At 41.7% G+C, this 13,349-nt stretch overlaps 1 protein-coding gene across 21 annotated transcripts in view; it reads right to left on the bottom strand.

Annotated features, from left to right (window-relative positions):
• Positions 1-13,349, bottom strand: part of Adam22 (ADAM metallopeptidase domain 22) — a 226,899-nt gene that overhangs the window by 98,687 nt on the left and 114,863 nt on the right. The window lies entirely within an intron of this gene.

The following is a 13,349-nucleotide window of genomic DNA, read 5'->3' as shown; positions in this document are numbered from 1 at the left end:
TAGGCCTCAAATTTGCAGGAATCTTCCTGCCTCTGCCTCTAAAGTGCTGGGATTACAAGTACGTTACAGTCTGTTGTGAAAGCTTTTTAAAGTAAAAAGGAAATCACAATGATAAGAGGAGAAATTACTGGAAAGTAAACACTAGCAAAGAAAGTAGTTATTCTAAAAACACACTAAACTAACGTGACTCATCAAACAAAAGAATGAAGGATTAATACAGTCAGATCAAACTGAAGCGGGAGAAACAAGAAAAGCAGATGTTAGGAATCACAGAAAGGTTTGGTGAAGGTTCTGGAAATGGAGCTCAAATGGAAGAGCACACATGTCACATGACAAAGTGAGAGTCTGCATCACGCTACCATTCCCACACACAAAAGACACACACACCACCACGCAGACCTCGCAACATACACACCACACACGCCACACACCATACGCACCACACGCGTGCGCAAAATACACACACACCACCACGCAGACCTCATAACATACGCACCACACACGCGCGCATGCACACACACACACACACACACACACACACACACATAATGTACACCAATGTAGTAAGAGACAAATATGTTGAATCTCACATAGATATCTTTTAAAAATATCTGATGTAATTTTGATATGTAAAAATACCTTAAAATTATAGAAAATTTTCCACAAGTTAATTGGTGATAATTTGTAGGTTGAAATTTAATACGGACTAAGAAGTGTCTATAAAATTTGAGCGTGAGCTTACAAGGGTGATCTTTGTAGCAGGAAATTTAACGCATGCCCCCAGACCTGTCCAAATGGACTTTCCCGTCTGCACTGTTGGAGGTCACGGGAAACCGCTACACTTCCAGGACAAGGGCAAGTTCAGCCCTTGTTTCATCACCCATGGGCATGGACTAGCTGTGTTCTAGGCTTGCACGCTATGCCAAATGCTGAACGCACGTCTAAGCAAAGCGAAGTGAGGGATCATGGCTGACCTGCTACCTGTGTCATAAGCAGACTTAGGAACTGGCATGGAGAATGTGCAAATGCCACCAGAGATGTGGCCAGAGATCTCTTCCCCCTGTTCCTTTGCCTTGCTCCTGAGCCCTGCACTACAATAACAAGGCTCCTCCCACAGCAAAGCTTTGTTCACCTCTGAGCTTCCTCTCCTTTGAAGGAAAATAGAATGAAGCCCGGGAGGCGGTGTCGGTAAACCTATAGCCTCAGACACCACTGGTTCAAGCAGAAGCTGAGTCCACCTAGCCCTAACGATATTCGAGGCGCGGGAGCTTTTCTGCTTCCAAACTACAGATCCGCCTCCAGGGCTCATCTGCGGACACTGCTAAAGGCATCTCAAAGTTTTTACTTAGAGAGAAAGGCAGTGTGGCCTCGAAAACACACCTCACCCGAAGTGCCGTGATGATGGAGACCCTGGGAATCATCGAGCTGTCTGCAGCTCAGCGATGCAGAGTCAGCTGCAGATGCATCCCGCTGGCTTCCTGGCCCGCTTACTCGGCTCTCACCGTCCACTCTTGTGGTTTCTTATGGTTCAACTGTTACAAGATCCCGCGTCTGGGGCTCGGGGCCTCCGAATGTACTCCACTTACTGCCAGAAAGCGTCTGTTTCTGTCTCACCTGCCTAATATTTGTAATGCAAACTTCGGGAGCTCCTGTCAGTTCATGAAGAGAGCGGTGGAGCTAAGCACAGCTCGAGGGTTTGCCTGTCACCCTCAAGGGGGTGAGAGTCCTGAATTTAATTTTCAGTACTGAAGAATTAAAGAATCTTTCCTGAGCCCCCAGTCAGACGGAGCCTAACACCGGTACTCTCTCTCCCAGCAACGGGCACTTCTTTTTTATCACTTACTAGTTCTATAGTTTGCAGGAGCAGTGGGTAAATGGTTAAGCAGTATCTGTAGGTCCTTAGAGACAGGCTTCACAAGGGCAAAAATTGCATTAGGTACTACATACATACAGCTGTATGCATGACCCGCAGCAAATTCATGTTTACTGAATGACTGGGATTGCAAACAAAAGGTATAGCTGAGAAATCGGGCTTCTTTCGCTCTGCGGTGAATTCCCTGTGTGAGTGTTCTAGCCTCTAAAACACTACATTCCACTACGTTCGAGCTTTTAAGTTTCCCATCACGGTTACCAAGGCTAACTACCTGCATCCAATTCCTTTCTTACTTCATCGATGCAAGACTTCTGTGAACAATATCTGGACCCAAGATAAGTCACTACATAAAATGTCTATAAACAGCAAATCACTCAATGCCTGGGGTTCTGATTCTCTGGTCTTCCCTATGTGCTTTTATTTTTATAGTAACACTCACTGAAAAGCAAGAATTTCTAATAATGAACAAAAAATAACTATATCTTGGAACTTGTGTGTGTGTGTATTTCAAGCCGATACAACAATTTCCTGTTTGATTATAATTACTCTAATAACAGTGCACTCTGATACAAAAAGAAATTGCCAAGAGTAGATTTGAAAAGGCATTATATAATGAAAAGGTTGGTTTCAGAATTGTAAACTATAATTACTTCTAAACACAAAACACACATTTAGTTAGTGCTACCTTGATGTTTTAAATATTTTTGACTGAAAATGTTCTAAAAGATAGGATCTTAAATATTATCTATCTCTATAGATAAGATCTTGAATATTAGTAAATGGCATAATTCTTTGAATACTTAGTTGGGCAAACAGAAACATTACACTAGAAAGAAAATAAAAAGGACTTCCTATTAAACAGCTTACAAGCAAACCTTGGGGACAGAACTCATGGGGACAGCAGCTGTCACTTCATTTTTCTGTTCTCCCAGCACTAGGATGCCCGACCTGTATCTACTGGTAATGGGCCAACAGATTTTCTGTAGGCTACAGAGTTAAGAGGACTCATAATCTCTGTAAACTCCTTAAGGCAGGTGATGCGTTATCCATGGTGATGAACCTAGAGCAGCCTTCAGTCCAAAGAGAAAAGAAATTTACTTATTCCCCAAAGAATTCCTTTCCTATAATTCAAAGAGAATCAAATCATGAACGCCAAGACCTTCCTGGACCACACTGATTGCAATATGGTAGAGGAGCATATGTTTGCCTAAGTCTGCCAGAGAGGAAATGCACAGCGCTTCAAGCCCACAGAGGAGATGAGAAATACACAAACGTGTGGTAGTAGACGAAAAATACAGTTAGCAGACAGAACTGGAACAGTTAGTACATGTGTGAGAACGGACCAAACATTTTCTCTGTTTACTAGATGTGTGTGGCTCCTTTGTGTGTGGAAAAGAAGGGAGAGGAAGGGGGGCAGGGTGGACATTTTAATGGCTTTGGCAAGGATGCAATGAAATCTCCCCAAGTTTTTGGCACGATGATATGTTTCAGCTTCGTTCCTCCTACTCATAAAATTTCACATTTTCCCCAGATGCAGATAAACGTTCCTGTAGGCACAAGACGGGCATGAGAGGGGAGGGAGCATGTGTTTGCCATGTGCAAGACAGAAATTTATTTCAGACACAATGGCTTGGAAGCCAATATGCTCCCCAGGAGAACAAGGCACAATTTAACTTCTATAGAGAATAAAGAGGAGCTAAAAATAACTGCAAGAGCAAATGGTTGAGAATATAGGGTCTCCTTTGGAAGGACTTGGTCTTCTTTGAAAGAGTGGAAATTTTCTATTGTAATAATCGAGACTCATCTGAACTAATTACACCTCCACCTTGTGGCTTATTAAACACCACTGCCAAAGGAGATGTCACTGAAGCGTCCGAGAAAAAAAAAGATTTACATTTTAATTGCTCTGCTATTACGATTGCTTCCAGAGAGCCCCAGACTGTGGTGGATAATAACAAATTCTAGTAGCTTCTTGACTCCAAGTTCATAGGCTAGCAAGCTCAACCCTCTGTGCCTCAGTTTCTTCACATGTAAATTAAGGATAAAGAAGAAAATATTGCCTAATGCACATGTGAAATGAATCCACTCATGTCCAGTGCATAGGAAATCCCTGCTCTTGTCACTACTTCAACTCCGGTGACCTCTTTCATCATTCCTCAGCCCCATTATCAGCATTAGTATCAGGTCAACATATATTCTTTTTGCTTTCTTAGATTTTCTTATTTAAATTAGAAACAATCTTACTTTACATGTCAATCCCAGTTCTCTTTCCCTCCCCTCCTCCCATGTCCCCCCACCAACCTCCCATCCCATGCCCCTTCTGCTCCCCAGGGAGGGTGAGTCCTTCCATGGGGGATCACCAAAGTCTGTCACATCATTTGGGGCAGGGCCTAGGCCCTCCCACAGGTTTCTAGACTGAGAGAGCATCCCTCTATGAGGAATGAATGGGCTCCCAAAGTCCATTTGTACACTAGGGATAAATACTGATCCACTACCAGAGACCCCATAGACTGCCCAGGCCTCCTAACTGACACCCACGTTTAGGGTGCCTGGTTAGGTCCTGTGTTGGTTTCTTAAGAGGTCAACATTATGAAGATAGGAACTCTGTTGTAATAATATCATCATTATAAAAATAAAAGTATTAATTTATAAAATATAATTTTGGAGAATGTAAACAAAAACACGGTCTTTTTTTTTTTAATCTGACAAGGTCTAAATATGTAGCCCTGAATGACCAGGATGGCCCAAATTCACAGAGATCATCTTGCCTATGCCTCCTGGGTGCTGGGATTTAAGGCATGCTCCCCCACACCCAGCCTATTCATCATACTTTTTAATATCATTGAAAACAAGTGTTTCATTTAGAGAAGAAAAGGTACTGCCAGTAGACTTACAAAGGGATCACAGTGTGTTTGTATTAGCTAGGAAAAGCCATTAACTCTCCCAAGCAACTAATATTAAACAACTGGCCTCATACTTCCCATAAAATAAGACTTAGTTTGAAGTCTGAATTAGTAGAAAGCCAATTTAAGTAACTCTTCTTATCATAACATTATATAGTAATTATGAGCTAACAAAATCAGTGTCCCAAGATTCCAGTGCTCTGATCATCAAAACTGTTTAGTCCAGCTATACTTTTATTGAGGATTTAAAATACCTCTGGAGAATACCATGGATTTTGCACTAATAACAGAGAAAACTGAGCTTTCCTTCCAACTCAATTCATTAGTTCAAGCAAAAGTGCATTAAAATGGGCATCCGTTCAAATCTACAGGACGAAAAAGGCAAGGTTTCTGGTGTTGGCCCCACCTGCAATTACAGAGTGATTTCTAAATACGAAGATACTGGAATTGAATCTTGCTACCATCTATGAAGTTCGATTCAATCATTTATTTAAAAGATTAAAGCTACTTTACATTTCTCTTTTAGAAAATCTAGATCTCATTCTTATAGAGGTTATCTTTTGGTTAGATAGGTTAGATACACACACACACACACACACACACACACACACACACACACACAATGCCGGGTATAGTGATGCATACCTACAACCCTACTTGGAAGATAAAGGCAGCCAGAGTAGACACTTAAGACCAGCCTGGGTTCAAGGTCTGCCTGAGCTACATAAGCCTCAGTGTCAAAAACAACAAAGATACTCTTTTTTTTTTTCTTCTGAGCCAATTGTGGTAGCTCATGCTTGTAATCCCCCTAACTGGGAAGCAGAGACGGTTGACTACTAAGAGTCTGAGATCAGCTTGGGCTGCTCACTGAGATCCAGGTTACTACGAGCTACACAGTGAGGCCTTGTCAGAATAAAGGGGGAGGAAGATCTTGACAGAGAGCAGGGAAGTGAGGTGCATTGGAAGGAAGAAAGGGGGAAATGGTATGATTACATTTTAATATTAACAATAAAAAACTTTTAAAGAAAGTCAGATAGTAGTACACACCTTTAATCCCAGCAATTGGGAGACAGGGGTAGGCGGACCTCTGAGTTTGGTCTACAGAGCGAGTTCCAGGACAGCCAATGCTGCACAGAGACACCCTGTCTCAAAACAAAACAAAACAAAAAAACAGGAAAAACACAACAAAACAACATCAACTTTGAAGGGAGAGGGAGGTTTAGAAGGGAGCAGGGTAAGATATTGTGGCAGAAGGGGTACTGAGGAAAGGATGACTAAATAAGAATATTTAAAAAGCCATATGGAAACTTAATATCTTACCAGTTCCCTGAATATATAGGTATTCATATGAATTATTTAGTTGAACTTATCCCACACAGAGGATAATGCATCTCCCAGGAGCTACAGATAACCAAGTGACGTGTCCGGTGCCAGGTGTGGTCTTTTTCTCCATAAGTTGTTGGTCAGAGCTGTCCCCACACCGCCCAAGCAACGCAGGCTATTGCTACCATCCTTGGTTGCCCACAAGAAACAGAAAGATCCCACTACTGCAGTCATTACACACTTTGGCCATAGGACACAGAGAAATAAAGTTGGTACTGTCCAGGAAGCTTCTTTCCTGGTGAGTAACCTTCATACAACCAAAGGTGCCACGTAGGTTGAAGAGCCAGAAAGTCCTCAACAGACTGATCCAGCTGCGAACCCTGTGAACTGCAGTGAGGACATGTCTAGCAGTACACACATGGATACAACAGGGGCATGGATGCTATTGGGTTAATCAACAACTTTGTGCATGGATTAAGGCCTGTTCCACAAAAGAACACGAATGCCTATAGCTCTTGCCAAGAACCCATTGCTGAAGCCGGGCAGTGGTGGCGCACGCCTTTAATCCCAGCACTCGGGAGGCAGAGGCAGGTGGATCTCTGTGAGTTTGAGGCCAGTCTGGTCTACAGAGCGAGTTCCAGGACAGCCTCCAAAACAATACAGAGAAACCCTGTCTCGAAAAAAAACCAAAAAAAAAAGGAGAGAGAACCCATGGCTGAGGAGTACACAGATGCCATAGATAAACTCACTGTTACTTTGCTTCAACTGCTGTCTAAATTTTTATCTCTATGCCCACAGAGCGGTGGAGCACTTAGTCCTTATCAGGAAATTTTTCCTGTGCAGATGACTGTTGTTAAAATATAAACTGATGAGCAATCAAAGTGTGGAGACTGAGTATCAGTGGAGTGCTCAGCCACAAATGGGCTGTAGTTGGCATTTTCTTTGGGCCGCCAACGAGGTCCCAATAAAGACACGGAGACTCATTATTAATTATGATTGCTTTGCCTTAGCTTAGGTTGGTCCCACTAGCTCTTTTAACTTAATATAACTCATTTCTATTCATCGACATTCTGCCTTGGGGCGTTTTACCTTTCTTTCATTCTGTATGTCCTACTTTCCTGCTTCCTTCATGGCTGTCTGATCCCTGGTGTCTCCCTGGCATCTCTTTTTCTTTCTTCCCCTTCCCTGCAGCCCAAATTCCTCCTCCTACTTACTCTCCCTGCCTTGAAATCCCACCTATACCTCCTCCCTCACTACTGGCCCTTCATCTTTTAGATAAATCAGGTGCCTTAGGCAGGCAAGGAAAAACAGCAACACATCTTTACATAGTTAGACAAATACAGCACATCTTTGCATTGTTAAACAAATATTCTGAAACAATGGTCATCAGTATCATGTCCCACACCCACCCAAAGCTCAGCTCAGGAACCATTGAAAAAGAGGGCACAGAAAGACTATAAGAGTCAGTGGAAGACCAGAGTTAAACAGAGTCTCTGGATTACAGAACCACTGTAGTCATGAACTCATAGCAGCTGTGGTTGCCTGCACAGGACCTGTACAAGATCAAGCCAGTTAACATTCTATCTAACACAGAGGAGAGAGGGGTTTAGCAGCCACCACCCATAACTATCAACAGTTGATGACTTGTAAAAGGAAAATAAGTTTTCTTAAAAGGTGTGGCCTCTGGAAGGTGGTCCATGCTCTATTGAATGGTCTCCCAATCACTGAGTATATGAGCAGCAGAAATTTGACATGGTGCATAAAAAAAGAGGGCCCAAAGCTGGGGGGTGGGTAAGACGCTTGAGGGTGGATCTGGGAGTAGTTTCTGGGACAAGGAAAGGTGAATGCAACCAAAATACATTGTATGACATTCTCAAGGAACAAATAAAATTACTGTAATACTTTTAAAAAATGATGTCAGTAGTTAGGAATAATGATTAAAGTTTAATAGAATTAATTAAGCTGGGATGTGGTGGAGCATGCCTAAAATTCCAGCATTAGGAGGCAGAGGCAAAGGCAGAGGGGAAGATTATTAAAGGCTAATTTGGCCACATAGTAAGACATGGGCTTAAAAATTTGAAATTAACAGCACAGTGGGACCTTTAATCCCAGTATTAAGGAGGCAGAAGCTGTCATATCTCTAAAAGTTTAAGGCCAGCCGTATCACTATAGTGAGTTTTAGGCTAGCCAACATACATAGTGAGACCTGTCACAAAAAATTAAAGTAAAATAAAAATAACATAACATAAAGCTAGTCTACTCACATATGATAATCACATGCTCACCTAAGACAAAGATGCATAAACAAAACTTAAATCATCCTAATTTTATTAAGTGGTTAACTTTAAGTAAGTCATGGCTAACCTGCCTTAAAGGATGGACTTGAGAAGAATGTTTTCTAAGCAACCTTACTCTAAAATTGTATTTATGTGTAGTACCCTAGTTTTGAGTGATGTAAAAACCACACTGTGGTGATCTGAATGAGAACAGCCTCCTCATATATTGAAATGCTTGCTCCTAACTTGATGGAACTGTTTTGGGGAAATACTAGGAGGTATGACCTTGTTGGAGGAGGTTTGTCACTGGGGAGGGTGCTTTGCGGTTTCAAAAGCCTACCCCACTCCCAGTTAGCTCTCCAACACCACACCCCCCACCCCCACACACACGCCTGTTCTTTGTGGATCAGATGTGAGCTCTGAGCTACTCATCAAGCACCATGTCTGCCTGCAGCCAAGCTTCCCACCATAAAGACCATACACTCACTCACCCTCCGAAACTGTGAGCAAGTCCCCAATTAAACACTTCCTTTTATAAGTTGTTTTGGTTGGTGCCTTTTCGAAGCAATAGAAGGTAATTAAGATACACACCACATGCCTGTATCAATGTAATCCGAAATCTTTCTATTCCGGCAAACAGAATTTAGGACAGGGCGTGTGAATATGCATGTCCTGACTTGTATATCCCACACCCGAGTTTGCCCTCTGATCTGCAATAAAGATTGTGTTCTCAGAATTCAAGCTTAGTGCTGACAGTGCTTAACCTAACTCTCCCAAAAAATGCAGCCAAAAAAAAAAAATGTAACCACAGAGTCTAACACATGGAAGCTGCATTTTGCCAAATATTCCTACCATTGCTTCCTGAATTCTTGCCATCATTATTTACACTTTGCACACTTATACTCTGTTAAAGAATTTATGCTGCAGAGCGGGGGGGGGGCTATAGCTCAGTTGGTAGAGCAGAGCCAACCTTAAGATGCACATCGCTGAATTCCTGCCACTTGGATGGAGGCCTCCCTATCTCCACACAGCCCAGGATTTAAGCTTAAGTAACAGCTTCTATAAATAGATCCATTTTTTTATTCCTTTCTAAAATCATCTCCCCAGCCCATATGGCTCAGTGACTCTTAAGGTGACTAAGTATTATCTGAGAGGCCCTGGAAAAAGCTATGTTACTTAGAATGCTAGACTAAAATCATGTGGCTCAATTAAAAGATAAAGCTGTATTTAAGAGAGGTATCTTTGGCCGGGCAGTGGTGGTGCACACCTTTAATCCCAGCACTGGGGAGGCAGAGGCAGGCAGATCTCTGTGAGTTCGAGGCCAGGCTGGACCGACAGCCTCCAAAGCAATACAGAGAAACCCTGTCTCGTAAAACAAAAAACAAACAAACAAACAAAAAAGAGAGGTATCTTGGAAAAGGAGGATTGCTGATGAGTACTTCTTTTAAGAAAAACAGAATAATTAAGTAGAAAAATGGTTTAGTAAGCTAGGCATGGTTGCATACATACTGCGGTTGCAGTCCTCAAGAGGGTGTGTCAGGATAACTGAGTTCAAGGCCAGCCTGAGCTACATAACAGAGTCTGAAAGAGAGAGAGGAGAGAAGGGAAAGGAACAGAGGGGAAGGGAAGGGAGGAGGGGAAGGGAAGGGAGAGGATGTAGGGACAGAGAAAAGAGTCCTGCACAAATCGCTTGGCAACAGCAGCTACTGCTTGCACTGCATCTCAAAGGTGGCTTCCAAAGCTAAGGTGCACTAAAAAGGTATCTGAGAAAAATACAAGGCTCTGCTCCCAATTTACAGCTGACACAACGGTGTGGATGGCTCTGCTCTAACACACTCACTAAAACTTACTGACCATCAAAGCCCAGTTTCCCTTTCCTGCTTAAAGGCTTACTAATCTTGTTTCATAGAAGGAACTGTGATTCTTTAGGGTTAAAGAAGTTTTGAGAATCAATAAGGAAACTCAGGATAAGCAAAAGCAGACTGACTTCTGAGTGTCATATAATACTAGTTAAAGATGTGTTACATTCGTTTATGCTGTGGAATATTTGTTTAATGGTGCATTCTTTTATGATGCATTTGTGTAACTCTGTAAAGCTATCTTACTTTGCCTGTCTAAAACACCTCATTGGTCTAATAGAGGTAAACAGTCAATAGTTAGGCAGGAGAAAGGGTAGGTGGGGCTGGCAGGCAGAGAGAATAAATAGGAGGAGAATTATGGGAAGAAAATATTTAGAAGCAAGAACAGGAGAGAAGGACTTGAGCAGCCAGCCAGCCTCACAGCAAGCCATGGAGTAATAAGAAAGAAATATAGAAATAAAGAAAGACAAAAGCCCAGAGACAAAGGGTACGTGGGATAATTTGAGTAAAATTTTAGTTGCATATAAAAGGATACATGAACTAAAGGTCCTGTCATTTAAAAAAAAGTAGAAATAATGGAAGGTAGTCACTAAACAATGACATCTTAGATCAACCAAACTCTATCACTAATGAAAACTGATTGTGCTTGACCTAAGAGAGAAGTCTGCATCGTTGCATCACACTTTAAAATTATTTGTTAAGGCTTTTTGGTTTTGCTTTGTTTTGTTTTGTTTTGTTTTACAAATAAAACATCTCAAGATAAATATCAAAAACATTATTCTTTTAGCACACTGGAAGCACACTTGAACTGCTTGAAGGTTAGGGATTGCATTTCTTGGAGAGGAGTCTAGAGAAGGAGATAGAAGAAACCTTGAGTTCAATGGAGATGACAGACAGTTTCTCTCAGTGCTGCTTAGATTCCTGAGGAATAAAATTTAGGAAAATACCTGTTGCCCCAACAGTCACCATATTTACTTTTTTCTGAATGATTTCTTACAACTGTCCTTATAGTATCTTTTTTCCCCCTGCTACTGACATATTTGTTAAAGAAAATTAAAAAGATTAGGGTAGGATTTTAAGGAAGAAAAAAACTCTATTTAAGGCAGGAAGAAATGAGCTGGAAATCTGATTTAGGAAAAGGAACGCAAAATGAATTTAGTGGCACAGGTGTGTGCGGGAAGGTGGTATTGTGTCAAGGAGGAAATAGTCCATGGTGGGACACCAAGATGACTCTGTGGGTAAAGGCATTTGATGCTAAGACCTATTACCTGAGTCCAGTCCCAGGACCCCAGAAAGTGAAGTGAGAGAACCGAGTCCTTCCTACACACACACACACACACACACACACACACACACACACACACACACACACACGCGCGCACGCACGCACGCAAGCGCAAAAGCTCACCCAAGAAATCTTTCATAGCACTCACATTCTTAGGGTGGAAAGATGGGTACAGAAAAACCCAGGCTTTCTCTTTGTTTCTGTGTCAACTTCCCTGTTTCCAGAAACAAGGGCCATTTGGGTTTGCCTTAAAATATTTTTAATGAAATTACAATACATTACGTCTGCATAAAAGGCTCCTCCAGTGTCACTATAAGCTCTCTGGCCAGTAAGTGCTTTTCCTCTGACACCTGCTCTCCCTCACACAGCACTTTGTTCCATCTTTTTATCCATCCCAGACTTTAACCTTGACCCGCACTCCTTTGTCTTCTTATCCATCTTTCCCCTGCCACTGAGAACCCAATTAAGTCTCCAAAGCAAGGGTTTCTGGGGAAAATAAAATGTGCCCAAGCCAATGAGAAGTAACCAGTTAATTGCCAGCCTAAAGTCAATCCTCTCTCTACACATCTAACCTTACTGTTGAGAGCCCTTACACAAAGGTGAGTTGGAATAGTTATATTTAGAAATAACTTGAGCTGTTAAAATAGACACTCATTGGTTACTGTTTCGGTTATTACCATCAGAAATAAAGCAATTTAACAAAAATACTATCAGAACTAATAATGCTAAGGAGTAGCCATGATCTTTCGTTAGTGGTAGATAAATCTTACCTCCACAGCAATGTTTACTTAGCTTTCTAACCCTGAGGAAATCTTTTCCCTCACCCACTGGTAAAAGTTTCTGGTACACGAAAATGATTTTCCATTTGCTCAAGGGTTATTTTCCCAAGATGTTCATGCAGGGAAAATGAGGCAGGTGTGTCACCAGCATTGCTGTAAGGCAACTGACAATCCAGAAAAACTAAACAAAGTTAGTTTAACCCAAGCTGAGAGAAAACAGAGTCTTTGAGTAAATTACCACTTTATTTATGGATTAAAGGCAATAATGTATTGGTACTGTTACTAGAACCCTCCAAAACCGATTACATATGAATAATAAAATCCATTTCAACTTTTCATGGCCCTCCTATTTTATGCAATAATCTGTCTGGTAGATGATCTCTGGCTTGGCCATGAAGTTAGTGAATCTAGGCTCACATTGCAGCTGTGTCAGCTCTCTCTAAAGCATGAAAGCAATCATATTGATGATAACAGGCACTTTGAGGGTGGAACAAATATAAGTGTGTGTACAACCAAATCATCAATGGTAAATGCTAGTTATGACCATTATTAGTGTTGAATACTATGCCTATGTAACGGGAAATTTCAGTTATCCAGAGTACAATCAGATTCAGTTCAGTTCTAAGACCACCCCTCAAAAAAAACAACAGAAACAGTGATGTAAACAAATTCCCACGTAAGAACAGCAAACTGTTTGTTTTGGAATCTGTTGTCACTATGAACATCGAGCTGAACAATTTGATTAAACCTAGTTGGCCAACCAGCCCCAGGAATCCTCGGTCTCATCTCTGCCTGACCATTGGCAGGATTTCAGGTGGGTGACTCCGCCTGGCTTCTCACACAGCTGCTGGGAACCAGAACCCAGACCCTCACACTTGCAAGGTACACATTTTGCTGACTGACCCCTCTCTCTAACTCCTGACCCCTCTCCCTAGCTCCTGGAACTTAGTTTTTTAAATGACTCAAAATACACAAAAGTTAAAGATGAAATTTTTGTCTCATTAAAAAAATTAAAGTATGTATCCCTTTTGTATATAAAGACTTTTTATAA

This window comes from Mesocricetus auratus, unplaced genomic scaffold (assembly GCF_017639785.1).
Source record: "Mesocricetus auratus isolate SY011 unplaced genomic scaffold, BCM_Maur_2.0 Super-Scaffold_100051, whole genome shotgun sequence".
NCBI classification, from domain to species: Eukaryota; Metazoa; Chordata; class Mammalia; order Rodentia; family Cricetidae; genus Mesocricetus; species Mesocricetus auratus.
The sequence above is the reverse complement of the archived record's forward strand: the minus strand, read 5'-3'. Positions and strand labels throughout refer to the sequence as shown.